Source organism: Choloepus didactylus, chromosome 14 (genome assembly GCF_015220235.1).
Source record: "Choloepus didactylus isolate mChoDid1 chromosome 14, mChoDid1.pri, whole genome shotgun sequence".
NCBI lineage: Eukaryota > Metazoa > Chordata > Mammalia > Pilosa > Megalonychidae > Choloepus > Choloepus didactylus.
In genome coordinates, this window is record NC_051320.1 from 6,388,472 (window position 1) to 6,415,831 (window position 27,360).

Genomic DNA, 27,360 nt, shown 5'->3' on the forward strand with positions numbered 1-27,360 from the left:
AAACTGTTTTGTTTCTTTTTAATGGTACTTTTATATAATTCTATAAAAATTTGAATCTAATTAGCAAATCTCCTTGGGGGAAATTATAGAGAGAAAAATAAACACGATCAGGGCACAGGGTTTCTATAGATGCCTGCGATAACTTTAATGACTGGACAGATTTCCTTAAATGCTTTACCTGTGGGTCCTCCACTTTCGCCAAGGGGCTGTCCGTACGAGGGCACACCTTCTAATTTCAGGCACTTTAGAAGACAACCTACTTGTGCAAGTCCCCAAGGTCACCCAGAGGTGAGTGGCTCAGCCTTCTCCTTTCCCAAATCTTTCCTGGGCTTGTACACAGCACTTGACTTCTCCCATCACCAAATATGCCAGGGCTTTTTCAGAGTTCCCTATCTTTGTTTTTTTTTTTTTTTTTTTTTTTTTTTTTTTTTAAATTCCCAGCCAGCTTCTTTTTTGCCCAACTGAAGTCACAGTGTTGATTGCTCAGATGTTGCCAGTGGTTTTCTATTGTGTCTGTGATAACGTGGAAGTAGACTTTTTAATGTTTCCTTCCTGAGTTGAGCTCTGAGCCATATCAGGTCGCAAGCACACTGCAATTTCCCAGAGAACTGCAAGTTTGGACAAAACATTCACCCTACTTCTGGGGATGGTATTGTCAATGCAACTCCAAAAATGGTCACTTTTCTTTTTTGTATGTAGTGCTGCCGAGCCGGGGAGAGAGAGAGAGGAGGGGAAAAGCCCAAAGTTAAAGCATCACAGAGACTGCTCATTTTATGGAGGTTCAATGCTGGATTTCGAATAATCTTCAGTTCATTCTGTGGCTTTGGTTAAATGCCAGGGGTGTGACATAGTTGATTTTAGATGTGTTTTGGTATTTTTGATTTGGAGGAAAGGTGACTTCATGAAGGTCCTCTCTACAGCAGTCACGATTCCATTTTCCAATGTAAACTTTTTCTCTTCTTTTTTTCTATAGAAGACAAGTTTGGGTTTACAGAATAATCATGCATAAAATACAGGATTCCAATAAAATACTCCACCAGCAACATGTTGCCTTGGTGTGGAACATTTGTTACACAATTTAATGAAAGTAAATTTTTCTAATTGTACTCTTAACTACAGTCCACACTTTAATTTAGGGTCCACTGCTTGTGTAGTTTAGTTTGTTGGATTTTACAAAAAAAATTTTATTCTGTTATCATATATACAATCTAACATTTCCCCTTTTAATCATGTTTGACATATATTTCACTCTGTTAATTATGTTCACAATGTTGTGCTACAATTACCACAATCCATTACTGAAGCATTCCATCATTCCAAATAGAAACTGTACATGCTAAGCCTTAACTTCCCATTCTCTATCCCCACCCTGTCCCCTGGTAACATACACTCTAAATTCTGACACTTTAGGGTTTTCTTATTCTAATTGTTTCAAATCAGTGAGACAATATATTTGTCTTTTTGTGTCTGGCTTGTTTAACCAACATAATATGTTCAAGGTTCCTCCAGGTTTTCACATGCATCAGGACTTCATTCCTTTTTTACAGCTGAATAATATTCCATGGCATGTATATAGCACATTTTATTTATCCATTCATCAGATGATGGACACTTGAGTTGCTTTCAATTTTTGGCAATTCTGAATAGTGCCACTATGAACATCAGAGTATTAATGTCTGCTTGAGTCCCTGCTTTCAATTACTTTGAGTATATACCTAGTAGTGGGATTGCCAGATCATACAGTAGTTCCATACGTAGTTTTCTGAGGAACTGTCAAACTAACTTCCACAGTGGCTGCACAATTTTACATTGCCACCAGCAATGAATATTACTCTTTCTCCACATCTGCTCCAACAATTATTTTCCATTTGTTTCATGGCAGTTCTTTGAATGGGTATAAAATGGTATCTCATGGTTTAGATTTGCATTCCTCTGATGGCAAATGATGTTGAACATCTTTTCATGTGATTTCTGGCCATTTGTATATCCTCTCTGGAGAGACACACATCTCTCATATTCAAGTCTTTTGCCTACTTTTTAATTGAGTTGTATGTCTTTTGGTTGTTAAGTTATCCTGGATGTTAAACCTTTATAAGATATGTGGCTTCCAAATATTTTCTCCCATTGTGTAGGTTTTCCTTTTACTTTCACGATAAAGTCCTTTGAGGAACAGAAGTTTTTAATTCTGAAGAGATTTCATTTATCTATTTTTTCTTTTGTTGCTTGTGCTTTGGGTATAAATTCTAGGAGACCATTGCCTAACACAGGTCCTGTTTTATTCCAGGAGTTTGACGGTTTTAGCTCTTTTATTTAGATTATTGTCCATTTTGTGTTGATTTTTTGCATATGGTGTGAGGTAGATGTCCTCCTTTTTTTTTTTTTTTAATGGAGATCCAGTTTGTCCAGCACCATTTGTTGAAGGACTATACTTTCCCAACTGTGCAATCTTTGCCACCTTGTCAAAAATCAGTTGTCCGTAAGTGTGGGGGTTGATTTCTGAGCTCTTGGTTCAATTCCATTTGTCTGTCTTTCTGTCCTTGGGCCAAGACTATGCTGTTTTGATTACTGCAGATTTCTGGTAAGTTTAAGATTGGGAAGTATGAGTCCTCCAACTTCATCCTTCTTTTTCAAGATGGTTTTGGTACCTGGCACCCTGCTTGTGTATAGAAATCCTACCGATTTTTGACTGTTAATCTTGTACCCTGACACGATGCTGAATTCATTTATTAACTCTAAGAGGTTTGCTGTGGATTTATCAGGATTTTGTGTATATACAATCATATCATCTGCAAATAGGGAAAGTTTTACTTCTTCCTTTCCAATTTGGAAGCCTTTTATTTCCTTTTCTTGCCTATCTTCTCTGGCAAGAACTTCTAGCACAATGTTGAATGACAGTGGCGACAGTGAGTATCTTTGTCTTGTTCCTGACCTTAGAGGGAAAGCTGTCTGTCTTTCACCATTAAGTAGGTTATAGTCATGAGGTTTTCATAGATGCACTTTATCATGTTGAAGAATTTCCTTCTATTCCTAGTGGTCTAAGAGTGTTTCTCAAGAAGGGATGCTGGATTTTGTCAAATGCCTTTTCTTTTCTTCACCAATTGAGATGATAATGTTGTTTTATCCTTCATTATGTAATGTGGTATATTACATTGATTGATTCCCTTATGTTGCACCATCCTTGCATAACAGGGAAAATCCCAGTTGATCATGTGTACAATTCTTTTAATATACTGTTGGATTCAGTTTGCTAGGTCTTTGATGAGGCTTTTTGCCTCTATATGCATAAAGAAATTGGTCTGTAGTATTCTTTCCTGGTGGTATCTTTATCCGGCTTCGGTATTAGGGTTATGTTGGCTTCATAGAATGAACTAGGGATTATTCCCTCCTCTTTGATTTTTTGTTAAGAGTTTGAGCAGAACTGAAGGTAAGTCTTCCTCAAATATTTGGTAGATTTCACCTGTGAAGCTGTCTGGTCTGAGGCTTTCTTTTTTGGGAGGTTTTTGATTCCTGATTCAAACCCTTTACTAGTAATTGGTTTGCTGAGAGCTTCTGATTCTTCTTACATCAGTGTAGGTAATTTTGTGTTTCTAAGAATTTGTGCATTTCACTAGGTTATCTAATTTATTGGTCTACAGTTTTTCATCATATTCTCATAGTTCTTTTTATTTCACTGGGGTAAGTAGTAATATCCCCCCTTTCATTTCTGATTTTAGTTATTTGTATCCTCTCTCTTTTTTTCTCTGTCAGTATAGCTAAAGTTATCAATTGTATTGATCTTTTCAAAGAACTGACTTTTGGTTTTGTTGATTCTTTTTTCTTGTTTTCTTTTGTATTTCATTCATCTTCACTCTAATCTTTATTATTACCTTTCTTCTCTTTGCTTTTTATTTACTTTGACCCTCTTTCACTATTTCTTTGAGTTTTGAGGTTAGGTCTTCAATTTTACATCTTTCTTTTTTTAAGTGTAAACAGTTATAGCTGTAATTTTCCCTCTCAGCTCTTCCTTCACTGCATCCCATAAGTTTCAATATGTTGTATTTTCATTTTCATTTGCCTCAAGATAGTTTCTAATTTTGCTTTTGATTTCCTCTTTAGTCCATTGGTTGTTTAAAAATACGTTTTCTTTTTTTTTTTTATTTCCACACATTTCTGAATTTTCTATTTCTCCTCTTTTATTGATTTCTAGCTTCATTCTGTGATGGTTAGAAAATATATATTGTATGATTTCAATATTTTTAAATTTATTGAGATGTGTTTTGTGATCTAACAAATGGTCTATCCTGGAGAATGATCCATGTGTACCCAAGAATAATGTGGATTCTGTTTGTTTTTATTGGGTGCAGTATTCTATATATATCTGTTAGGTCTAGTTGGTTTAGAGTATCATTTAAATCTGTATTTTCTCATTTTTCTCACTAGATGTTCTACCCATTAGTGGGAGGGGTGTAATAAAATCTCCTACTATTTATGTGGAACCAACAATTTCTCCCTTCATATCTGTCAGTATTCACTTAGTATACTTTGGGATTCTGTTATTAGGTGCAAATATATTTATAATTGTTAAGTCTTCTTCATGAATTGTCCCCTTTATCAGTTTATAATGATCAACTTGGCACCTCCTGAGTCTTTTTGACTGAAGCCTATTTTACCTGATATTATTATAACTACCCCAGTTCTCTTTGGGTATACTTTTTCCATCCTTTCACTTTCCACCTGCTTGTACATTGCATTTAAGCCGAGTCTCTTATAGACAGCCATAATTGGGTTATGCTTTTTTATCCATCTGCCAACCTCTGCCTTTTGACTGAAGAGTTTAAACCATTTATATTTAAAGTCACTATGATAACACAGGTATTTCTTCTGCCATTTTGCTATTTAGCCTTTGTGAGTCTTACTCCTTCACTTGTCTTCCATTCTTCTTTTAATTTTTAGTTTTATATTTATTTGTTTTGTGGTGTGTTGTACCATATTGTGTGCCTTCCTATTTCTATCTGTATATATATTACATCTATTTTCCTTGTGGTTACATGGGATTAAAATTAGCATCATAAATACTTAATAGTCATATCCGGTTTCATAGCAACTTACCTTCAATAGCATGCACATATAATTTTCCTATACAACTCCATCCCCCACCTTTTTTTTTGTACTTGTTACCACTTATATCTTTGTACATTGTATATCAAAAAACATGGATTTATCATTACTTTTTATGCATTTGTATTTTAGCACCTGTAAAAAGAAGTGGAATTATCTACCAAAAAATACACTGCAGTAGACTGGCATTTATAACTACCAAAACGGTAACCTCTATTCCAGGACTTTATTTCTCTATGCCCCTTTGAACCGGTGTCTAGTGTCCTTTCCATTGAATTTGAAGAACTCCCTTTAGCATTGTTTGTAGGGATTGATGAGTTCTTTCATGAACTCCTCCAGATTTTGTTTTTCTGAGAATGTCTTACTCTCTCCCTCATTATTGAAAATCTCACCAATAAAATTCTTGGCTAGCATTTGTTGTTTTTTTCAGCACTTTAAATATTTCAACCTACTCCCTTCTTGCCTCCAGGGATTTTGATGAGAATTCGACACTACATCTAATTGGGACTCCCTTGTATGTAACATGTTACTTTCGTCTTACAGTCTTCAGAACTCTTTCCTTGTCCTTTGCCTGTGATAGTGTGATCAATTTATGGAAGGGTGTGTTCTTCCTGTTTGTCCTGTTTGGTGTTCTCTGAGTTACTTGGATGTGCATAGTCATGTCTACTGCTAAGTTTGTGATGTTCCCTGTCATTATTTGTTCCTTCTGCTGCTTTTTCTCTTGCTTCTCCTTCTGGGACTCCCATAATGCATATATTGTTTCACTTCAGGATGTCTTACAGATGTCTTAAGTTGTTTTCACTTTAAAGAATTATTTTTTTTCTTTCTCCTCCTCAGTATGACTTATCTCAAGTGTCCCTTCTTCAAGTTCACAGATTCTTTCTTTTGCCACGTGAAATCTGCTCTCGAAACCCTCCTGGGCATTTCTCATTTCAATTACTGTGGTCTTCAATAGCAGTAGTTCCATTTGTTTCATTTTTAAAATTTCTCTCTCTTTACTGGGACTCTCATACTGCTCATTAATTGTTTTCTTAATATCCTTATTTCTTTCTTTTTATTTTCCTTCAACTCCTTGAGCATTTTTAAGATATTTTATATAGGCTTTGTTTGATATGTCTACTTTCTCATCTTCTTTATTGGTATTTTCTGTATTTTTATCCTGTGACTTTGGATGGACCATCATTTCCTATTTCTTTGTTTTTCTTATACACCTGCATTGCTCTGTACATTATAATATTTTAAATGCTGACTCTGCAATTTATTCTTTGAGATGTCTGTTTCTTGATTTAATAACCAGCTGGAGATAAGACAGAGATTTTCTTGAGCTTCAGCCTTACTATCAAGAAGGTCTCCCAAGAGAAATGCAGTGTGCATGGTTTTCTCTGTATTTTTGATCCTCTGAATTCTCCTGGAAATTGCTTGTTAGTTGTTTTGAAGTTCCCTGTTTACAGGTGTTTGGTTGAACCCTCTGATTTCCAGGAGACAGCACTTCTTATACTGGGTATTTGATGCCATCCGATTTTTTTTTTTTTTTTTACCAGACTGTCTGCCTCTATAGTTTTTTACATTCCTTTTTCTGTCTCATGCTGCTTTTGACTGCCAGAATGCAAAATAACAGAAATGGATTAGCTTTTACAATGGAGTTTTATTAGTTCACAAATTTACTGTTGCAAGGCCATGAAAATACCCCAGTTAAGGCATCAACAGGATGATACCTTCTCTGAAGAAAGGCCGATGACATCTGGGGTTCCTCTGTCACATGGGAAGGCACATGGTCAGAGTCTGCTGGGCCTAACCTGGGGTCAGCTTCTCATTTCCATTGCTTTCTCCAAAATATCTCTTAGTCTCTGTCTTAGCTTAGCTCTCTCAGCTCCTGTGCATCTTTACTTGTTTCTCCCAGGGCATTTCTCTCTTAGCATCTGGGGGTCTCTCTTGGCTTTCCCAGGTTAAACTCTGGATTTCATCTCTTAGCTTCTCTCCTGGTTCTGGTTTCAATGACTGGCCCAAAGTGTCTCTAGACATTTCCCTCTAAGCATCTCTGAGCTTTCTTCAAAATGTCTCTACCCTTTATCTCTCATAGAGGACAATGGTAAACTAATTAAGACCAGCTTAAAGGGTGGGGTCATATCTCCATGGAAACAACCTAATCAAAAGGCCCCATCCACAATTGGTTGAGCCACTTCTCCATGGAAACAACCTAATCAAAAGATCCCACCCCCAATAAGTGTGCACATACAAGATTGGACTAAAGGAGCATAGTCTTTTACAGGGTACATAACAGTTTCAAATCAACGCAGTCACCCTGGAGAAGACTTTCCAAATCAGACCTTCCCAGCAAAAATTGGGCCAGGGACCCACAAATGGGTCACAGCCATGCTCCAAAATGCCCTGGGGAGGGGGTCAGGAAGGTCATGAAGAGCTTTTTCCATGGCTCCCCAAATCTGAGCTTTCTTGACCTGCCCAGGAAGTGCAGCCCTTCAGCTAACTGGCCCCTAGAACCATGAGAAAGCCTGGTATCTCTAAGTCAAAAGGCCACCACTGTTTTCTCGGGAAGTTTGAAACACTGGCCAACCTCAGAGCCAGGCCCCCAGTGATTCAAATTTGCTAATCAAAAGCCGGGATCAGTGATCGGCCTTGCCAATACGGTCTTGGGAAAGAGGATTTGTAAATCCCTTTCTCTCAGCAGTCAGCTTGCCAGGGGTTGGACCCCACCATGTCCTGCCACTAGAGTGGGGGATGGGCACTAGTAGCCACTGCATGGAGAGAGCAATTTACTGTTCATTATGGTAATTTACTAGCGTCTTCCTCCTGCTCTTCCAGGGATGACTTACAGTCTTCTTCTGACATCCAGAGTTTCAAAAAAATTTGTTTCAGACACTTCCTGCCTGTTTAATAGTTGTTTCGGTGGAAGAACTGAGTCCTGGAACGCCCTATTCACCATCTCCCCACAATCCTTCCTCTAACATAACCTTTTTGTAATCCTCTGTAAACTTATTTTTGAATATTCATGTGGTTCCAAAGTCAAAGGCTACAAAAGATATACTCTGTGAAAGGTCTTCCTTCCACAGCCAACCTATAGACACCCAGTTCTCCTTTTGTCAGGCAACCAATATTATCAGTGTCTCGAAATTCTTCCAGAAACATAATCCACACATATAGTCAATTGGCATATATATCAAACCATTGTTTCCCCCCTTTCATAAAAATGGCAACATACTGTAAACACTGTTTTGCACCCTGCTTTTCCCTGGTAATAATACATAATTGCAGGACATAGTGTATCACTTCTTAGAGATTCCTCTTTCATTTTTTTGAATTCAAATTTATTGGGATTGTTCACATAACATACAATCATCCAATGTGCACAATTTACCATGATACCATCATATAGCTGTGCATCCATTATTCCAGAAAAGAAATAAAAACAATAAAGGAAACTCAAATTCTCCCATACCCCTAACCCCACCCTCTCCATTATTGACTTATAGTATTGGTATAGTACATTTGTTATTGTTGATGAAAGAATGTTAAAATATTACTAAGTGTATTACATAGTTTATAACAGGTGTATTTTCCCTATATACTCCTTTATGATTAACTTCTAGTTATAGTATGATACATTTGTTCTAGTTCACAAAAGAGATTTCTAATATTTGCACAATTAATCGTGGACATTGTCTACCACATGACTCACTGCTTTATATATTCCCATCTTTTAACCTCCAACTTTCCTTCTGGTGACAAATGCGACACTGAGCTTCCCCTTTCCACCACATTCATACACCATTCAGCACTGTTAGTTATTCTCGCAATAACATGCTACCATAACCTCTGTCCATTTCCAAACACTTAAGTTCTACCTAGCTAAACGTTCTGTTCATAATATGCAACTGCTCTCCATTCTTTAGCCTCGTTCTATATCCTGGTAACTTATATTTCATGTCTATGAGTTCACATATTATAATTAGTACATATCAGGTGAGACCATACAATATTTGTCCTTTTGTGTCTGACTTATTTCACTCAATATAGTGCCCTGAAGCTTTCTTCATCATCCGGTTTTTTGTTTTTGTTTTTGTTTGAAGACTTTTTTTTCACCCACCATATATTCCATCCTTAGTAAACAATTGATGGTTCCCTATATAATCACATATTTATGCATTCATCAAAATCACCACTATCTATATAAAAACATCTCCATTTCTTCCACAAAGGAGGAGGAAGAGTCAAAGAAGGTAGAGAGACAAAAGAAAAAGAAAAAGAAAGAAGAAATGACATCTAAAAAACAACAAAAAGAAAGACAGAATTAAAGTATAATAAAAGAGTCAGACAACATCACCAATGCTCAGAGTCTCATACTCCTCCCTTATATCCTCCTCTTACAGGCATCTAGCTTTGGTACATTGCCTTTGTTACATTAAAGGGAGCATAGGGAGCATAGTACAATATTTCTGTTAACTGTAGTCTCTAGTTTGCATTGATTGTATTTCTCCCCAATACCACCCCATTTTTAACACCTTACAAGTTTGACATTCATTTGTTCTCCCTCATTTAAAAACATATTTGTACATTTTATAATAATTGTTGAGTATTATAGGTTTCACTGAGTTATACAGTCCCAGTCTTTATCTTGCCTCTTTCTTCTGGTGTCCCACATGCTCCTAACCTTCCTCTTTCAACCATACTCACAGTCATCTTTGTTTAGTGTATTTACATTGCTGTGCTACCATCACCCAAAATTGTGTTTCAAACCTCTCACTCCTCTCTTTTCCTATATGTCTGTTGTTGTCCCTTTAGTATTTCCTCTAGAGCAGGTATCTTGTTCACAAACTCTCTCATTGTTTGTCAGAGGATATTTTAAACTCTCCCTCATATTTGAAAGAGAGTTTTGCCAAATATAGGATTTTTGGTTGGCAGTTTTTCTCTTTCAGTATCTTAAATATATCACACCACTTCCTTCTTGCCTCCATGGTTTCTACTAAGAAATCCACACATAGTCTTAGCAAGCTTCCTTTGTATGTGATGGATTGCTTTTCTCTTGCTGCTTTCAGGATTTTCTCTTTGTTTTTGATATTTGATAATCTGATTATTAAGTTACCTGGCACAGGCCTTTTGACATCTGTTGTGTTTGGGGTATGCTTCACTTCTTGGATCTGTAATTTTATATCTTTCATAAGAGATGGGAAATTTTCATTGATTATTTCCTTTATTATTGTGTCTGCCCCTTTTCCCTTTTCTTCTCCTTCTGGGGCACCCGTGACATGTACATTCATGCACTTCATGTTGTCATTCAGTACCCTGAGATGTTGCTCATATTTTTCCATTCTTTTTCCTGTATGTTCTTTTGTGTGTAGGATTTCAGGTTTCTTATTCTCCAGTTCCTGAGTGTTTTCTTCTGCCTCTTGAACTCTGCTGTTATATGTCTCCATTGTGCTTCCCATCTCTTGTGTTGTTCCTTTTATTTCCACAGATTCTGTGAGTAGTTTTTTCAAACTTTCAATTTCTACCATATTTTCACCCAGTGTTTTCTTTATATCCTTTATCTTTTTTCTATCTTCCCTGAACTCATTGATTTGGTTTTTGATTTGGTTGAGCATATTTCTTTGAAAATCTTTAATTTACTGTTTCATTAAAGTGAAACAATATCTCAACTGTATCTTGATTGAGGTGTAATTTTGTTCCTTTAACTGGGCCATATATCCACCCTTCCCCATATAGTTTGTATCCTCTGTTGTCTAGGCATCTGGCTTCCCCAGTAAACCAATTAGATTTTCCCAGACCAGAATGGGTTCAGGTCTTAGAATGGGGTTAGCTAGTGAGGTCTCTAGCTGCTGTGCTTTACCTAATCTGCCCAGCAGGTGGCACCTGTTAGCCTGTCACTCCTGAGTGGTGTAAAGAGTTAAATTCTTAACTTAGGTTATTTCTCTTTTGACTGTTTTCCCCCAGGCCCTGGCTTCTGAGTTCTTAGAGGAGGCAAGCCCTTGAGCTGGGCTCCGTTTCCTTCCTAGTAGGGAAGATACACCCACTAGGGAGCTATCTTTTGCATTTCAATAGTCTCTTAGTCTTCCTGACTCTGTCAACTCCACCCATCTGTGGGTCAAAGGGCTGTGAACTAGAAATGGCTGAGGCTCCACTGAGTCATTCAGGTTGAGAGAGGAAAAGGGAAAGAAAGCCCCCCTTCAGAGCTAATTTTGCCTGTCAGTCAGATAGAATGCCTGGTCTTCTGAGCTCCCCCTTCTGGGGCACAGGTATTTTACAACTCTCTAAGGTCAGTCTCTAAAAGTCTCTGTATTTTTTTCTTTTTTAAATTATTTATCTTCTCTGTCAGCCCCACCACCTCTCCACTGGGAGCCCCACTTCCTCTCCACAGAGTAATTTGCTGCTTCTCTATGTTTGTAGCTTGTATTCAACAGTCCACATTTGTTAATTAAAACCCCAGTGAGCTATATTCACTCATTTCAAGAATACTGCTTTCTCCCACAGGGTGGTTCTGCAACTCAGTCTGCCATGGAGAGAGGGGATTCCTGGCTTGGGTCTGTAATTTTTACTTATAGATTTTATACTGCAATCTCAGGCATTCCTCCCAATCCAGGTTGGTGTGTGATGTGTGGACAGTCATGGTTGTCTCCCAGCAGTTCCAGATTATGTACTAGTTGCTCCTGGTTTATTAGTTGTTCTAGGGGACTAACTAAATTCCACACCTCTCTATGCTTCCATCTTAGCTCCTCCAGCTTCCCTCATTCATTTTTCATTGTATACATGGTCCATAATCAATTTAACCAGTCTAACCCATCTCCAATTGAGGCACTAGAGTCTGCTTAATTTTGCTTTCCAACCTCAAATAATGTTGCTGCAAATAATCTTGTTCAGAGGTCTTTCTGAATGGGTGTATATATTTACAGAATAAATACATACAGGTAGAATTGCAGGATCAAAGGCCATTTGTAATTTTGATAGACATTGCAAAATTGTCCCCATGGCAGACAATTTATACTCAGATGTATCAATGCATTAGCGAGCCTTTTCCCAAGACCAAACCCAGTGCTGTCTTATCAAGCTTATTTCTATCTGCCAGGGGTAGGAGACAAATGCCATCTCAATGTGTCTTTTCAGTGTATGTTATTATGCTTTACTCTTAGAATGAGTGAAGCTAAACATTCTTTCCATCATTTAAAAATCATCTGTATTTCCACTTTTGTGAGCTGTCTATTCACATCCTTTATCCATTTTTCTACTTGGTTAGTGAACCTGTCCTTACTGATATATGGGAGCTCTTTATATATTAAGGAAATCACTACTTTGTCTGAAATTTGAATTAAAAGTATTCCCCATTTTGTCATTTGGCTTTTTGCTTTGCTTAAGGTTTTTCTGCCAAGCATCAAGTTTCATTTTTTTATCATTTCAAACTCAGCATTTGCTTTCTGAGTTTTAAGTAAAAATTTTAAAATCCTTCCTTTCCCTAGTTTTTGAAAGAGATATTAGCCCATAGTTTCTTTTAGCCATTTTATTATTTCATTTCTTCCATTTAAATCTTTGCTCCATTTGCTATTTATCCAGATGTGAAAACTGAGATAAGGTCCTAACTTACTGGTTTTCTTCTCCCAGACATGTTAAATACCCATATGTCCCATACTGCTTGAATAGCACATTTATCAGAAACACAATTGCTATAAGTTTTTGGGTCAGATATATTGGATTTTTGATTATTCTGTCTGTTAATATACCAGCTTTATAATGTGTTATCTGATTACATAATTAACAGGAAAACATAAAGCCACATGTTAGGCTAAAAACTATTAACAGTAATGGTTCTATTTCACACTCCACAAAACAACTGCATAGTTGCAGACCTTGCGTTGGGCGTAGAAAGTAAAAGTTCAACTGGGCATTTAATAAAATATAGATGGTGTGCCAGTTTGAATGTATTGTGTCCCCCAAATGCCATTATCTTTGTGGTCTTGTGTGGGGCAGATGTTTTTGGTGCTGGTTGGATTTGCTTGGAATGTGCCCCACCCAGCTGTGGGAGATGATTCAGATGAGATGTTCCCATGGAGGCGTGGCCCCGCCCATTCGGGGGTGGGCCTTGATCAGTGGAGCTATATAAATGAGCTAACTTGGGGGGAGAAAAGAGAGTGCAGCTGGGAGTGATGTTTTGAAGAGAAGCAAGCTTGCTGGAGAGGAACGTCCTGGGAGAAAGCCGTTTTGAGGCCGGAGCTTTGGAGCAGATGCCAGCTGCCTTCCTAGCTAACAGAGGTTTTCCGGAGGCCATTGGCCATCCTCCGGTGAGGGTACCCGATTGCTGATGTGTTGCCTTGGACGCTTTGTGGCCTTAAGACTGTAACTGTGTAGCGAAATAAATCCCTGTTTTATAAAAGCCAATCCATCTCTGGTGTTTTGCATTCTGCAGCATTAGCAAACTAAGACAGATGGGTTCCCGGTGGTGCACCTGATATTGCCAGTTAAAAAAGACAACCAGAATAGGAACACTTTTAATCCTATGACAGCCTAGCCTCCAAGACAAACCCATGAAGCACAATTGCCACATGAAAGCATGTTTGTGTGTGTGAATCCTGCAGCCAGCCATTAGTCAGCCCCCTTTTCTCCCATGTCAAGCTGGGTCTCTAGAATGCAGGGCAAGTGAAATTAGTTTCACTACAGGGTTGGCCTTAAATCCAGGCTATGTTTTAAAGAAAATATTTAGCAAGGGTCAGTGTTTGAGCCATCATTTCTTTGGGCATTCCTCACAACTGACTGGAACATAATGCATGTATCACAACACAAATGCAGAGAAGCCCAGCACAGCAAACTGCACATGCTCTTCTTAGCAGGTGAGAGGTCTTTGAATATTTTATCATATATCATTGTTAGGGTCTGTACAATGTACTGCTAAAATGCAATAGCATTTAATAGCCCAGAAACGGTTTGCTCATCTTGCCTGAGAACACTGGAAAACAAATTTCCAGAGTTCTAAAATCAAAGGAAATCTACTGGCAAGCTCCATGAAATCAGTAAACACCCAGTGAAGTATGAATTTGCTAAACAACTGTTGCAAAATGATAGCTCATATCATTTTGTTACTCTAACTAAATGCCAAAAATAAACAAATTTTTAAATTCCACCATTATGCTACATTCTTTCATTCAAAAGCATTATTTTTACATAAATTCTCAAGATGCATAGACTATGAACTATTTACTCTTACCCTCAACATAAGGTCCTTCTTTTGGATGTTCATAGACTCTTGAATTGAAGGTTTTGGATGACTTTCGCCTAAGTAGATCTCTCAAGTGTTCATTACAATTTCTAAGTAACTGACTTCAGTTTGAAAATATGCTTCATTCCATCTTGTGGTTTCATTTATCTGCAGAAGAGCCCTTCACAGATCTGAGGTATTAAGTCAGAATCACCAGAATTTCCCATCATAGTGTATGACTTTCCCAGTCCAGTTTGCCCATATGCAAAGACACAAGCATTATAACCTTCAAATGAGATTTCATGACATCTATGCCAATGATTTTGAAAATTCTTGAAACATAATCTGGACTTTTTATATACACAGAATTCAAAAAAAGTCATAGGTGAAGGTCTTGGTTGGTTCTCTTCCTAAGTCCCCAGTTCCTGCTTCTGGTATCTTTAATTAAGTTTGCCATTGTTGTTTTGCTTTTCTCCATTTGAATAAAGCACCTGCCTTCTAAGTGCTTCTCCCTGAGATTATGGGCCAGACCCTCCTGGCCAGCTTGACCAATGCCAGGGCTCATTCCAGCCCGGCCAGCATGGACTGCCACCTGCTCAGCACTCCGCAGCCACCGGCGTCTCCCAAATAAAAACTTTTAAAGCCCCCATTCTGTCCTCCACACTGTGAGGCTCTATAGGAGCCCTTGGCCCATGATTTTTTTTTTCTTACAGGAAACCTGGAAGACAGTGACTGAAATTATACAGTAAAAGGAACAACAATGAATTTAAAAAGTGCACTAGAAAATATCTAATACACAAAAAAGATAGTTATGAATGAACATATAAATACAAAATATATAGGCTGTCTAGAAAACAAAATGACAGATGTGAATTCTACATTATCAATAATAGTTATATTAATTTGAATGAATTAAACACCCCAACAGAAGGCAAAGATTGGCAGATGGATAAACATACATGATTCAACTGTAAGCTGTCTAAATGAGGCACTTTTTACAATCAAAGACACAGTTAGGTTGAAAAACAAAAAGAATGAAAAAAGAAATACAACTACAAGTTCAATTAATAGAGAGCTGGAATAAAAAACTATATCAGAGAAAACAACTTTAAGACAAAAAGTTTTGCTAAGCATCAAGAAACACATTTTGTATTCATAATATTGTCAATTCATCAGGAAGATATAAAGATTATAAATATATGCAAGTGAAAATGGAGCTTAAAAATACTCAAAGCAAAAACTGACATAATTGGAGGAAGGAAGAGATAATTGAGTAAATTAGTTGCAGATTCAATGCCCACTTTCAATAATGGATAGAACAAGAAGGCAGAAGGTCAAGAAAAGATGAAAACTTGAAAAACACTGTGAAACAGTTAGGTGTAGCAGGCATCTATAGAACACTCGACCTAACAGCAGAATATACATTCTTCTGAAGTGCATATGTAAATTAGAAGATAGTGTGAGCTGAATGAAAATGAATGGACAATATATCAAAACTTAAGACATTCTTAAAAGCTGTGCTTAGAGGAAAATTTTAGTTGTAAATGCTCATATTAAAAAACAAATATCTTAAATCAACAATCTAAACTTCCACCTTAAGTAGCTAAGAATAAGAGCAAACTAAACCCAAAACAAGTAGAAGGAAGGAAATAATAAAGTTAGAGCAGAAGTAAATGTAAAAGGAATTGAAAAATTAAGTATAGACTATCAATGAAACCAAAAGATTAATATTAATTTAATACTAGTATAAAAATAATAAGTAAAAATTAGCAAAATAAATGCAATACTTGAACACCAAAACATACAAACTTTTTAAAAGAAATTAAAAGGATTTCTAAATTAATGAAAAGATACCCTATAGTCATCAGTGTTCTGGTTTGAAACTGTTACATACCCCAAGAAAGACTATGTTCTTTAATGCTGTCTTGTAGGGACAGACTTATGACGGGTGCAATCTTTTGATTAGGTTGATTCCAAGAAGATGTGATCCATCTAACCATGGGTGAGGCCTTTTGATTAGGTTATTTCCATGGAGGTGTGACTCTGCCCATTCAGGGTGGGTCTTAATTAGTTTACTGGAGTCCTTTAAGAGAGCTCACAGACAGAAGGAGCTCAGAGAAGCTGAGAGAGACATTTTGGAGAGAAGCTAAGGTATGTAATCCAGAGTTTGCCCCCGGGAGAAGCTAAGAGCTGACAGACCCAGACACCTGGAGCTGCAGACAGAAAGACATTTGGGGATGCTAAGCTAAGAGATGATTTCCAGAGTTTGCCCCAGAGAAGCTAAGAGAGGCGCAAGATGATTAGAGAGAAATGACCTGGAAGAACAAGCAAGGATGCACAGGAGCTGAAAGAGAGAAGCTAAGAGAGACAGAAGCCCAGGGACATTTTGGAGAAAGGCATTCTGAAACCAGAACCTGGGAGCAATGGACCAGCAGATGCCAGCCACGTGCCCTCCCCACTGACAGAGGTGTTTCAGACACCATCCACCATTTCTCAGTGAAGATATCCTCTTGTTGATGCCTTAATTTGGACACCTTTATGGCCTTAAAACTGTAAATTTGTAACCTAATAAATCCCCTTTATGAAAGCCAATCCATCTCGTGTTTTGCTTAATAGCAGCGTTAGCAAACTGGAATAATCAGCATGATTAACATGACAACATTCCAAAAATTAATCTATAGTTTTCACATAATTTTGTTTAAAAATTCATAAGTATTTTGCAAAATTTGGCAAGCTGCTCATAAAATTCATATGGAAATGCAACAGCACAGAATAGCTAAAATAATCAGTAAAAATGAGGACATAGTTGGAGGACTTGACCTTTCTGATTCCAAGACCTAAGGCAAGCTATATTAATAAAAGCATTGAGGTATTGGGGTAAGGGTAGACATATAATCAATGGGATAGGATTGAGAATCCAGAAGTAAACTTTCACGTTTATGCTCAACTGATTTCTGACAAGGCTGCCAAACTATTCATTGGAGGAAAGAATAGTTTTGTTTGTTTGTTTTTCTAACAAATAGTGCTGGAACGAGTGGATATGCATTTGTAAAGTAGGAGTTTGGCTCTCCACCCCAAACAATACTAAAAATAAATAGCTGAAAACAGATCATAGACCGAATGTTAAGAGCTAAAACTATAAAATTCTTTGATCAAAACATGGAAGTAAATATTGGTAACCATAGGTTAGGTAATGGTTTCTTATAGATGACTCCTAAATGAAAAAATACAAAAAGAAAAAAAAATAAATAAATTAGACTTCTTCAAAATTGAACAAAAATTTGTACATGAAAGGCCACTATCAAGAAAGAGAAAAGACAACCTATATAATGGGAGAATATATTTGTAAGTACATAACTGAAAAGGGTCTATTATCCAGAATATATAACAAAACCTTGCAACTCAATAGTAAAAAGTCATATTAAAGGGGGAAAGGACTTGAATAGACATTTCTCTAAAAAAAATATAGCAATTGTGATCAAAAGTTGTTTAACATTGTTAGTCATCAGAGAAATGCAAATCAAAACCACCATCGGATAACAATCCCTACCCAGCAAGATGGGTAAATTCAAGTAGACAGACAATAAAAAAGTATTGGACAGGATGTGGAAAAATTGAATCTTTATATATTGCTGATGGGAAGATGCAAACAGTTTGGCATTTATTTCCTCAAAATGCTAAACATAAAGTTATCATATCTCCAGCAATTCCCACTGGTATAGCAATGAAAATATATATCCACACAGAAAGATGTAGCTTGCAGCTTCATAACAACATAATAGCCAATACATGGAAACATCCTAAATGCCCAAATAATGATCAATAGATAAGCAAAATATTGAGTCCTGTAAAATGGAATAATATTTGGTATTAAAGCATTGAGAAACTGAAACATGCTACCATATGGAGGGACCTTGAAGACATTATGCTTAATGTAAGAAGCCAGTCACAATGAACCACACTCAGACTGATTCTGTATATTTTAAATATCCAGAATTGGCAAAGAATTGGAGACAGAAAGATTAGTTGCCTAAGGATAGAGCTGGGGATGGTGTTCTGGTTTGCTATTGCTTTTGTTATGCAAAATACCAGAAATTGATTGGCTTTTATAAAGGGGGTTTATTTGGTTACAAATTTACAGTCCTAAGGCCAAAAAGTATCCAAGCCAAGGCATCAACAAGAGGATACCTTCACTGAGAAAAGGTGGATAGCACCTGCAACACCTCTGTCAGCGGGGAAGGCACGTGGCTGGCATCTCCTGTTCCTTTGCTCCCAGGTTGTGTTTTCAAAATTGTGTTCTCTAAAATGTCTCTGGGCTTGTCTCTCTTAGCTTCTCTGGAGCAAACTGGGCTAGCATCTCCAAACATCTCCAAGCGTCTCTAGGCATCAGCTCCCAAGCATCTCTCCAAAAATCACTCTCAAATGCTCTGAGCTCCTTCTGTTTGTGAGCTTTTATAGGACTCCAGCAATTTAAGTAAGACCCACACTGAATGTGTGGGGTAACACATCCATGGAAATCATTTAACCAAAAGTTTAACCCACAGTTGAGTGAATCACATTTCCATGGCAACACTCAATCAAAAGATTCCACCCAACAAATTGGTTTAAAAGATCATAACTCTTTTTGGGGGGATATGATCTATCCAAACTGGCACAGTTGGGGTAAAGGAAAAGAAGGAAAGAGAAGTGATTGTTAATGTGTATGGGTTTTTTTTGAAGGGGCTGAAAATTCCTGACTATGTTGTGGTGATAATTGCACAACTCTGTGAATATATGAAAAACCAATGAAGTGAATATTTACCTGAGTGGATTTTTTGGTATATGAAATATTTCTTAATAAGAATTTAAAAAAAGTTTTCATTCTCTTTCTGATAGATCAGAGGAAAATTATATAAGTTCTCTATTTGATAAGATATCCTGTCTTCTGAAAGAGGAATTGTAGAGGATAGGTTTATAAACACAGGAAATACAAATGAGTATGCTAAATTGGGAAATGTATTTATTACTTCAAATGGAGGAACAATAATCTCATGGTTGAGTGAAATCCAAAGAACTTCTTTTTACTTTTTTACAATTTCCAATTATTCTCAGCAAAGCCTTAGTTTGTCATACTTTTCATGTCTATGAGAAAATTGCCTCAGCCATTCATGCATCTGTTCATCCCTCCATCATCCATTTATGCTCCATCTGCTATCCATTCATGGATCCATCCACCCACATCTACATCCACCTTTGGATCCACCCAGTTAGCTCAAAGTAAGAAAATCATGATCAAAATGTGGCTCAGACACTCAGCACAAACATAAGCAAAAACATTGACCCCAAAACATGAGGGTATCTTAAGAGTGGCAAGCAGTGTGGTAATGAGGAAATTATTGTATGGCATGGAAGCTTGGAATACTCCTGCAAACTGAAATGCAGATCACTTTTATACTTCTTGTAATCTCACTGTGTGGAAGACATTGTCCACAGGGATGCGTATATCCCAAGAGAGAGAAAGGTGTTCTCAGAACACGCATGTTAACTTTGCCCTGTCGGTGACATTGTGATGCTGTGAAAATAATGGTAACCTTCACAAGTGTGTGAGATTCTGAAACAAGAGGCCATTTGACAGCAAATCCATTATCTCTGTATTGCTAACCTTTAGAAAAGATCAGAAACCCATCAGACTTTTTTGTCTCTGCATTCCATCACTCATCCTGGACTTCCTTGTTTCCTTCAGTAAAAAATCACACTCAAAGTGGTTTCCTCTCATTGCTCATTGATAAATAGGAAGTCAGAAGGGAAACTATTTCGTTTTGAAGGAAAGCTATGCTCCTTCTCTTTTGTCTTATACTCCTTATTTTTTCATTAATTAGAGAAGGCAAATTTCCCACAACTCGTAGCACTAAAATACCTCTGCTTTCCTGTAGTGGGTTTTGACATATTTACGCAAGGCCTTTTTATGTGGGAGGTGGAAACAAGTCTGCATAGACAGCTGCCTGCTATTCATTTCACTTCTAAGTCATTGGGTTTAATGCAAACAAAGCTGGCTGAGTCGATTAATTCCATTTGAGGATAATAAAGTTTACTATGTACAATGCAATCATTTGGGGGGTAATAAACTTTCAATTACATTCTGTTTGAAATATATTTTATCTGTAAAATATTTTCTTCTTGTAATAAGTATTGCCTAATTTATTTAGGCATCATTAATTTACTTCTCCTGGTAATCTGTGTTTTCTTGATCCACATAGTTTTTGGAAAAAGACATTTTTACAGAAGTGCAGATGGTGACAATAGAGATTATTTCTTTATATTGACTGATGATGCTTATTGTAATGAGCTATAATAGAGAGGAAACTTCAAATACTTTTGTTTCTCAGGTTATAAATGGAATATTCAATGCACCCAGAATTTTTACTTTACTCTCTTCTTTATGTAGGATATAAAAGAATTTCCTTTTGTACCTGATAGGTACCCAGATTCTAAGAATTGTGATTCAGAAATGGATAAACTTTATTATAAAATGATTCTTCTTCATGCTGATCTTAAATCTTAGCTACAACAAAACCCACAGGTCCTCAAATTGCAGTCTGCAGACTACTTATTCAGAATCTCAGAATTTTGAAATACGTTCAAAGTTACAGTACAGTTACAAAAAAAAATACAAACCCATGTAGAGAACTGTAATATACCTCCATTTCCCCCATTCCCCTCAGACACCCAGATCCATCAATTTTAAAATTATGCTTCATTTGCCCAGCCATTATATGTATTTATCCATCTATCCATCTATCCATTTTCTGAACATATGAATGTAGATTGTATGCATCATGCTCCTTGAACACTTAATACTGCCATGTCCGTTTTCTAAAAGCAAGGATATTTACTTATGTAGCCACCTTAAGTACAGTTATAAAGGTCAAGATATTTAACATTGATAAAGAATGAATATAACAATCTATATTCCAATTTTTCATCTGTCCCATTGATGTCCTTTTGAGCCTTTTCTCCTGCCTTGCTAGATCCCATTCAGGGTTGTGTTTTGCATTTAATTGTCATTATCTCTTCAGTTGCTCTTTCTAGACAAGACCTTTCCATATGATACGTTTATTCATCCCATTAAGGTAGCAAAACTAATGAAATGTTCTACAGAGTTAAAATATAGCCTGGGGACTCTTGGAGCTGCAGGAAGCCTGGGAAAGCCCAACCGAGGTCATGCTGGTGGTGAGTCAGGGGTCTTTATCCTCTCAAACACCTGCCATGTGTGCTGCATCACAAGGAGGATTGTCCCCAAACAGCCATTGGCAAGACCACTAGACACCAACAGGGCATCATGAAGTAAAGACCCTGAGTAGACCCTGAGTAGATGCTCCGTATCTTTCCAATTAGGCCACTTGAGCGAGGTCCTCAATCTCCATGGGGCTCAGTGATGGAGACAGAAACACCCTGTAATGAGATAATGGCTACATCTCCAGGCTGTGATGCAGATTAAATGAGATAATCATGCTGATGAGTGTTATAATAAAAAATTGTCACAAATTCTTGGGATTATGGGGGGCAAAATACACAGTCCTACCTTGAGATATGGTAGAGAAGAGGCCAGGACATTTTTTACCAAAGGCAGCTGGGCTGAAGGCTGTGGGAGGTCATTTCAGAGTACTTCAGAGCAAAATGCCCAAAGCAAGTCTTTTACAAATTCTGGAAAACAGGAGCAAATTAAAACAAGTCAGATTTTTAAACCACTAATAGCAGCAGGTCAATCTTGTATTGATGGATTTCCCTGTAACTTGGCCTATATTTTTGATAAGGCGTTGAATTAAACTGAATGGAACTGAATTTAATTAAGTAAACCTGATTAGCTATTTCCTGCCTGGAAGTGTGAGGTTCAGGGATATTTACCATCTGCATTTTCAGGCAGAGCTATGGTTTGTGGGAATGTATGGAGTTCAGAAATAATTACCATGTCACACATTTTTCTTGATTTGGTAAAGGATGTGAGGGTAGGTCTCTATCTTTTAGTCATTCTCACAAAGTTAGTGTATTAATGAGGGGAAAAATGGAGCTCAAGACTGTAGTTAAGTGAATATTTCAAATTGTCCAGGTGGGGGATAAGTACATAATTGTGTGATTTCAGTGGCAAAAACAAAAGCAAACAAACAAAACAAAGAAAACCATCAATTGGTTAATGTTTATTGTAAATATATGGTAGGAAAACTATCTCAACACTAGTCCAGATAAGTGTGACCATAAATGGATGATCAACATGGTGAGAAAAAGAAGAAGAGTAAGGTGAAAGGTGTTTTTAGGCTCATGAAGAATTGACCCTGTTTGATGTCTTTGGAAAGGAGTCCGAGGAGAGGGACACACTGATAGTATGAGAGGGATCTTATAGGAAAGCAACAATATCAATAATTAGAAATGGGTGAGTCAGTGTTGCATGAATTCATTTTCTCTAGGAGCAGCCTAAAGTTAGATGGTCTGAGATTGGGTCACTCATATTTATGGATGAAAATAAGTGAAATTAGATGGGAGAAGAATGTGTATACTCTCAAGAGATCAGATGACAGATCTACACAATTTACAAAGTCAAGTAGTACTTATAATGGTGCTGTTTTGTTGATGATAGTTTTCCAAATACAGTAGGATTCCTTATATCCCAGCATGAGGTGCTGATGGCAAAAGTTAAAACATCTATTTTATGTTTTGTCTTAAAAATCTTAGTCATGAATGCAAATGTGGGTTTCAGGAAATGTGATTTGAACTACGGAATTTTAACAGGGTTCTTGAGGCTTTTTAATATTTAGACCTTAAAACTTACCTGGAAACCTCTTCCTCTGTCCTTTTTACCATCTTCCATATGTTCTTCTAAAGACTATCACTGCCTTAGAGCAAGGAAAATGCAAAATTTCACTTATACTCAGTAAATTCAGTGCTTTGATATTTTCTATACTAAAAGAATGGATGGGAAGGAAGATGGCAAAAAAACCTCTCCATGAAAAACACTAGATAAAAGACAGAAAGTGTCCCAGAATACCAGTTTTAGGGCTGCACTGACTGGATGAGTTCTGCTAAATCCACACATACTGTGCACTTGGCGAAATCGAGAGTTTGCATTCAGAAATGAGTGAGTGAAGCTGCTAGGGAGCCAGCAGCCACACTGCAGTTGGAAGAAATCAGGGGTTGGTGTTTGGAGAGGGATTAGTTTAAAAATCCCCAAAGCAGCTGTGGATTGGGCAGTGAGAGCTGTGCAGTTGAGCATGGGGGGAGTGCCTTCCCTACCCTGGGCACCAGCTTCAGTATCCAGCATAGACAACAGTCTTTTGCACACCTTCAGCTAATTATCCTGGAGCTTGGAAGTCAGAGGTCTGCAAAAAGGGGGAAATTACCATGCCCCATACAGCCATCTTTTCAGCGAACTGAGAATGCCCTTGTGTGGCACTGCAGCCCACAAGGTATGGAACGCAGTCAAGTGCACTGGGAAGCACCGTCCAAACCCCAGGCACCTGCCTCAGTATCTGGAATGGATAATAGCATTTTGCATACCCACAGCTAATTGTCCCAGAGCTAGGAGGCTGAGGTCCACTGAAGGGGGAATTTATCACGCCCTGTACAGCCAACCTCTCAGCAGGCTGGGAATGCCCCTGCAAGGTGCAGCTGCCCAGAGCTTCCCTTGGGGACTGTGCTCACCTGTGATGTTGTGCTGTCTTCCCCCTACAGAGGGCCTTGGAGGCAGGGCCCACATGGAAGTCCCAGGAGCCCTACACCAATACCAAGGACTTGTGGGTCCATGGCACAGACAGACTGTGAGCAGACAGCCAAAGGTTTAGACTCCTGCAACAGCTTTAGGTCTCCAGGAATACCTGGGAGATTTGGTACTTAAAGGCACTGTCCTGCCATAACCACTACATGCACCCCACATTCAGGGCTGGTAGCACCAAATACACAAGGAAATTTGACGCACTGACTGAACCCCCACAAGATTTGGACCCCCACTCACCACATAGACAAAGTTAGGGAGAATATGGCTTGAGTGTAATAGGTGGCTCACGGGTGCCATCTGCTGGTAATTCATAGAAAGTGCACACCACCAAGCAGTAGCTCTGACAAATTAGAGATAATTGTTCAAATAAACATGCATATCCTGAAAGAACCCTATCAAGACAAGCAAATGCCAAGAGGCCAAAAACAACAGAAAAATTTAAAACACATAAACCAGAAGATATGGATAACCCAAACCCAAACACCCAAATCATACGATCAGAGGAGACACAGTACTTGGAGCAATTAATCAAAGAACTAATGACAAACAACAAGATCATGGCACAGGATATAAAGGACATGAAGAAGCCCCTAGTAGAGCATAAAGAAGAATTTGCAAGAGTAAATTAAAAAATAGATGATCTTATCGAAATAAAATGTTGATCAAATTAAAAAGATTTTGGATGCACACAGTACTAGATTAGAATAAGCTGAGGAGAGAATCAGTGAGTTGGAAGATACCAGAATGGACAGTGAAGTACAGAAGAAAGAATGGGGGAAAATTGAAAATATCAAAATGTACCTCAGGGATATGATGAACAACATAAAGTGCACAAATATAAGAATCATTGGTGTTCCAGAGAGGGGAGAGAAGGGTAAAGGTCTAGGAAGAGTATTCAAAGAAATTCTAAACAACATACATACAGAAATCATAGATGCACAATGAACTCCAAACAGAATAAATCCAAATAAACCCACTCCAAGATATATTCTGATGAGATTATGAAATGATGAAGAGAAGGAGCAAGTTCTGAAAGCAGTAAGAGAGAAGCAGTTCACCACATGCAAGGGAAACAGCATAAAACTAAACAGTAACTACTCAGTGGCCACCATGGAAGTAAGAAGGCAGGGGTATGACATATTTAAAATTCTGAAAGAGAAAAATTGCCAACCAAGAATACTTTATTCAGTAAAACTCTACTTCAAATTTGAGGGAGACCTCAAATTTTTCACAGACAAACAAATGCTGAGAGAATTTGCTAACAAGAGACCTGCCCTACTTGAGATACTAAAGGAGGCCCTACCACCAGAGAAACAAAGAAAGGAGAGAGAGGTATGGAGAAAGGTTTGAAACTAAAGAGATTTAGTAAGGATATGTTAAAGGAAATTGAGAGAGAGGGGGAAAAAATGTATCTGACAAACATAAACCAAAGGATAGGATGGCTGATTCAAGAAATGCCTGCACAGTAATAACATTGAATGTGAATGGATTAAACCCCCCAATTAAAAGATATATATTGGCAGAATGTATTAAAAAATATGAACCATCAATATGTTGCTTACAAGAGACTCATCTCTGACACAGGGACACAAAGAAATTGAAAGTCAAAGGATGTAAAAATATTTCATGCAAGCTACAGCCAAAAGAAAGCAGGAGAAGCAATGTTAACCTCAGATAAAATAGAATTTAAATGCAAAGATGCTATGAGAATGCCACTACACACTAATAAAAGGGACAATTCAACAAGAAGAAATAACAATCATAAAGTTTTATGCACCCAATCAAGTGTCCCAAAATATATGACAAAAATATTGGCAAAACTGAAGGAAGCAATACATGTTTGCACAATAATTGTGGGAGACTTAAATACATCACTCACTCCTATTGATAGATCAACAGACAGAGGACCAAAAAGGAACTTGAAAACCTAAACAATCTGATAAATGAATTTGAATTAACAGACATATGTATAACATTACATCCCAAATCACCAGGATTCACATTGTCCTCTAGTGCTTGTGGAACTTTCTCCAGAATAGATCATATGCTGGGACATAAAACAAGCCTCAATAAATTTAAAAAGATTGAAATTATGCAACGCACATTCTCTGATCACAATGGAATACAATTAGAAGTCAACAACTATTAGAAACTTAGAAAATTCAAAAATATCTGGAGGTTAAATAACACACTCCTAAACAATCAATGGGTTAAAGAAGAAATAGAGAAATTTCTAAATATATAGAAATGAATGAAAATGAGAACACAACATATCAAAACTTCATTGCTCCAATTCCAAAACCAGGTAAAGATGCTACAAGAAAGGAAAACTACAGGCCAACTTCCCTGATGAATATAGATGCAAAAATTCTCAACAAAATACTTGCAAATTGAGTCAAAAGACACATTAAAGAATCATACACCATGACCAAGTGGGGTTCATTCCAGGCCTGCAAGGATGGTTCAACATTAGAAAATCAATCAATGTAATACAACACATTAACAAATCAAAAGGGAAAAAATCAAATGATCATCTCAATAGATGCTGAAAAAGCATTCAACAAAATCCAGCATCCTTTTCTAATAAAAACACTTCAAAAGGTAGGAATTGAAGGAAACTTCCTCAATATGATAAAGGGCATATATGAAAAACCCACAGACAGCATAGTACTCCATGGTGAGAGACTGAAAGCCTTCCCTCTAAGATCAGGAATGAGACAAGGATACCCACTGTCACCACTATTAAACATTGTGCTAGAAGTGCTAGCCAGAACAATCTGGCAAGACAAAGAAATAAAAGGCATCCACATTGGAAAGGAAGAAGTAAAACTGTCATTATTTGCAGATGATATGATCTTATCTCTGGAAAACCCTGAGAAATAGGTGACACAGCTACTTGAGCTAATAAACAAATTTAGCAAAGTAGCAGGATACAAGATTAATGTACATAAGTCAGTAATGTACCTATACACTAGAAATGACCGAACTGAAGAGACACTCAAGAAAAAGATACCATTTTCAATAGCAACTAAAAAAATCAAGTACCTAGGAATAAACTTAACCAAAGATGTAAAAGACCTATACAAAGAAAACTACATAACTTTACTAAAAGAAATGGAAAGGGACCTAAAAAGATGGGAAAATATTCCTTGTTCATGTATAGAAAGGCTAAATGTCATTAAGATGTCAATTCTACCCAAACTCATCTACTGATTCAATGCAATCCCTATCAAAATTCCAACAACCTACATTGCAGACTTGGAAAAGCTAGTTATTAAATTTATCTGGAAGGGGAAGATACCTAGAATTGCAAAAAATCATTCTA

General features: G+C 37.3%; 1 protein-coding gene and 1 pseudogene across 2 annotated transcripts in view; one reads left to right on the forward strand and one right to left on the reverse strand.

Moving 5' to 3' along the window:
• The window catches only part of LOC119509590, a 47,526-nt pseudogene extending 24,401 nt beyond the window's left edge, over positions 1 to 23,125 (reverse strand).
• Positions 1 to 27,360, forward strand: part of SNTG1 (syntrophin gamma 1) — a 1,042,376-nt gene that overhangs the window by 165,704 nt on the left and 849,312 nt on the right. The gene's annotated exons all lie outside the window — the stretch shown is intronic.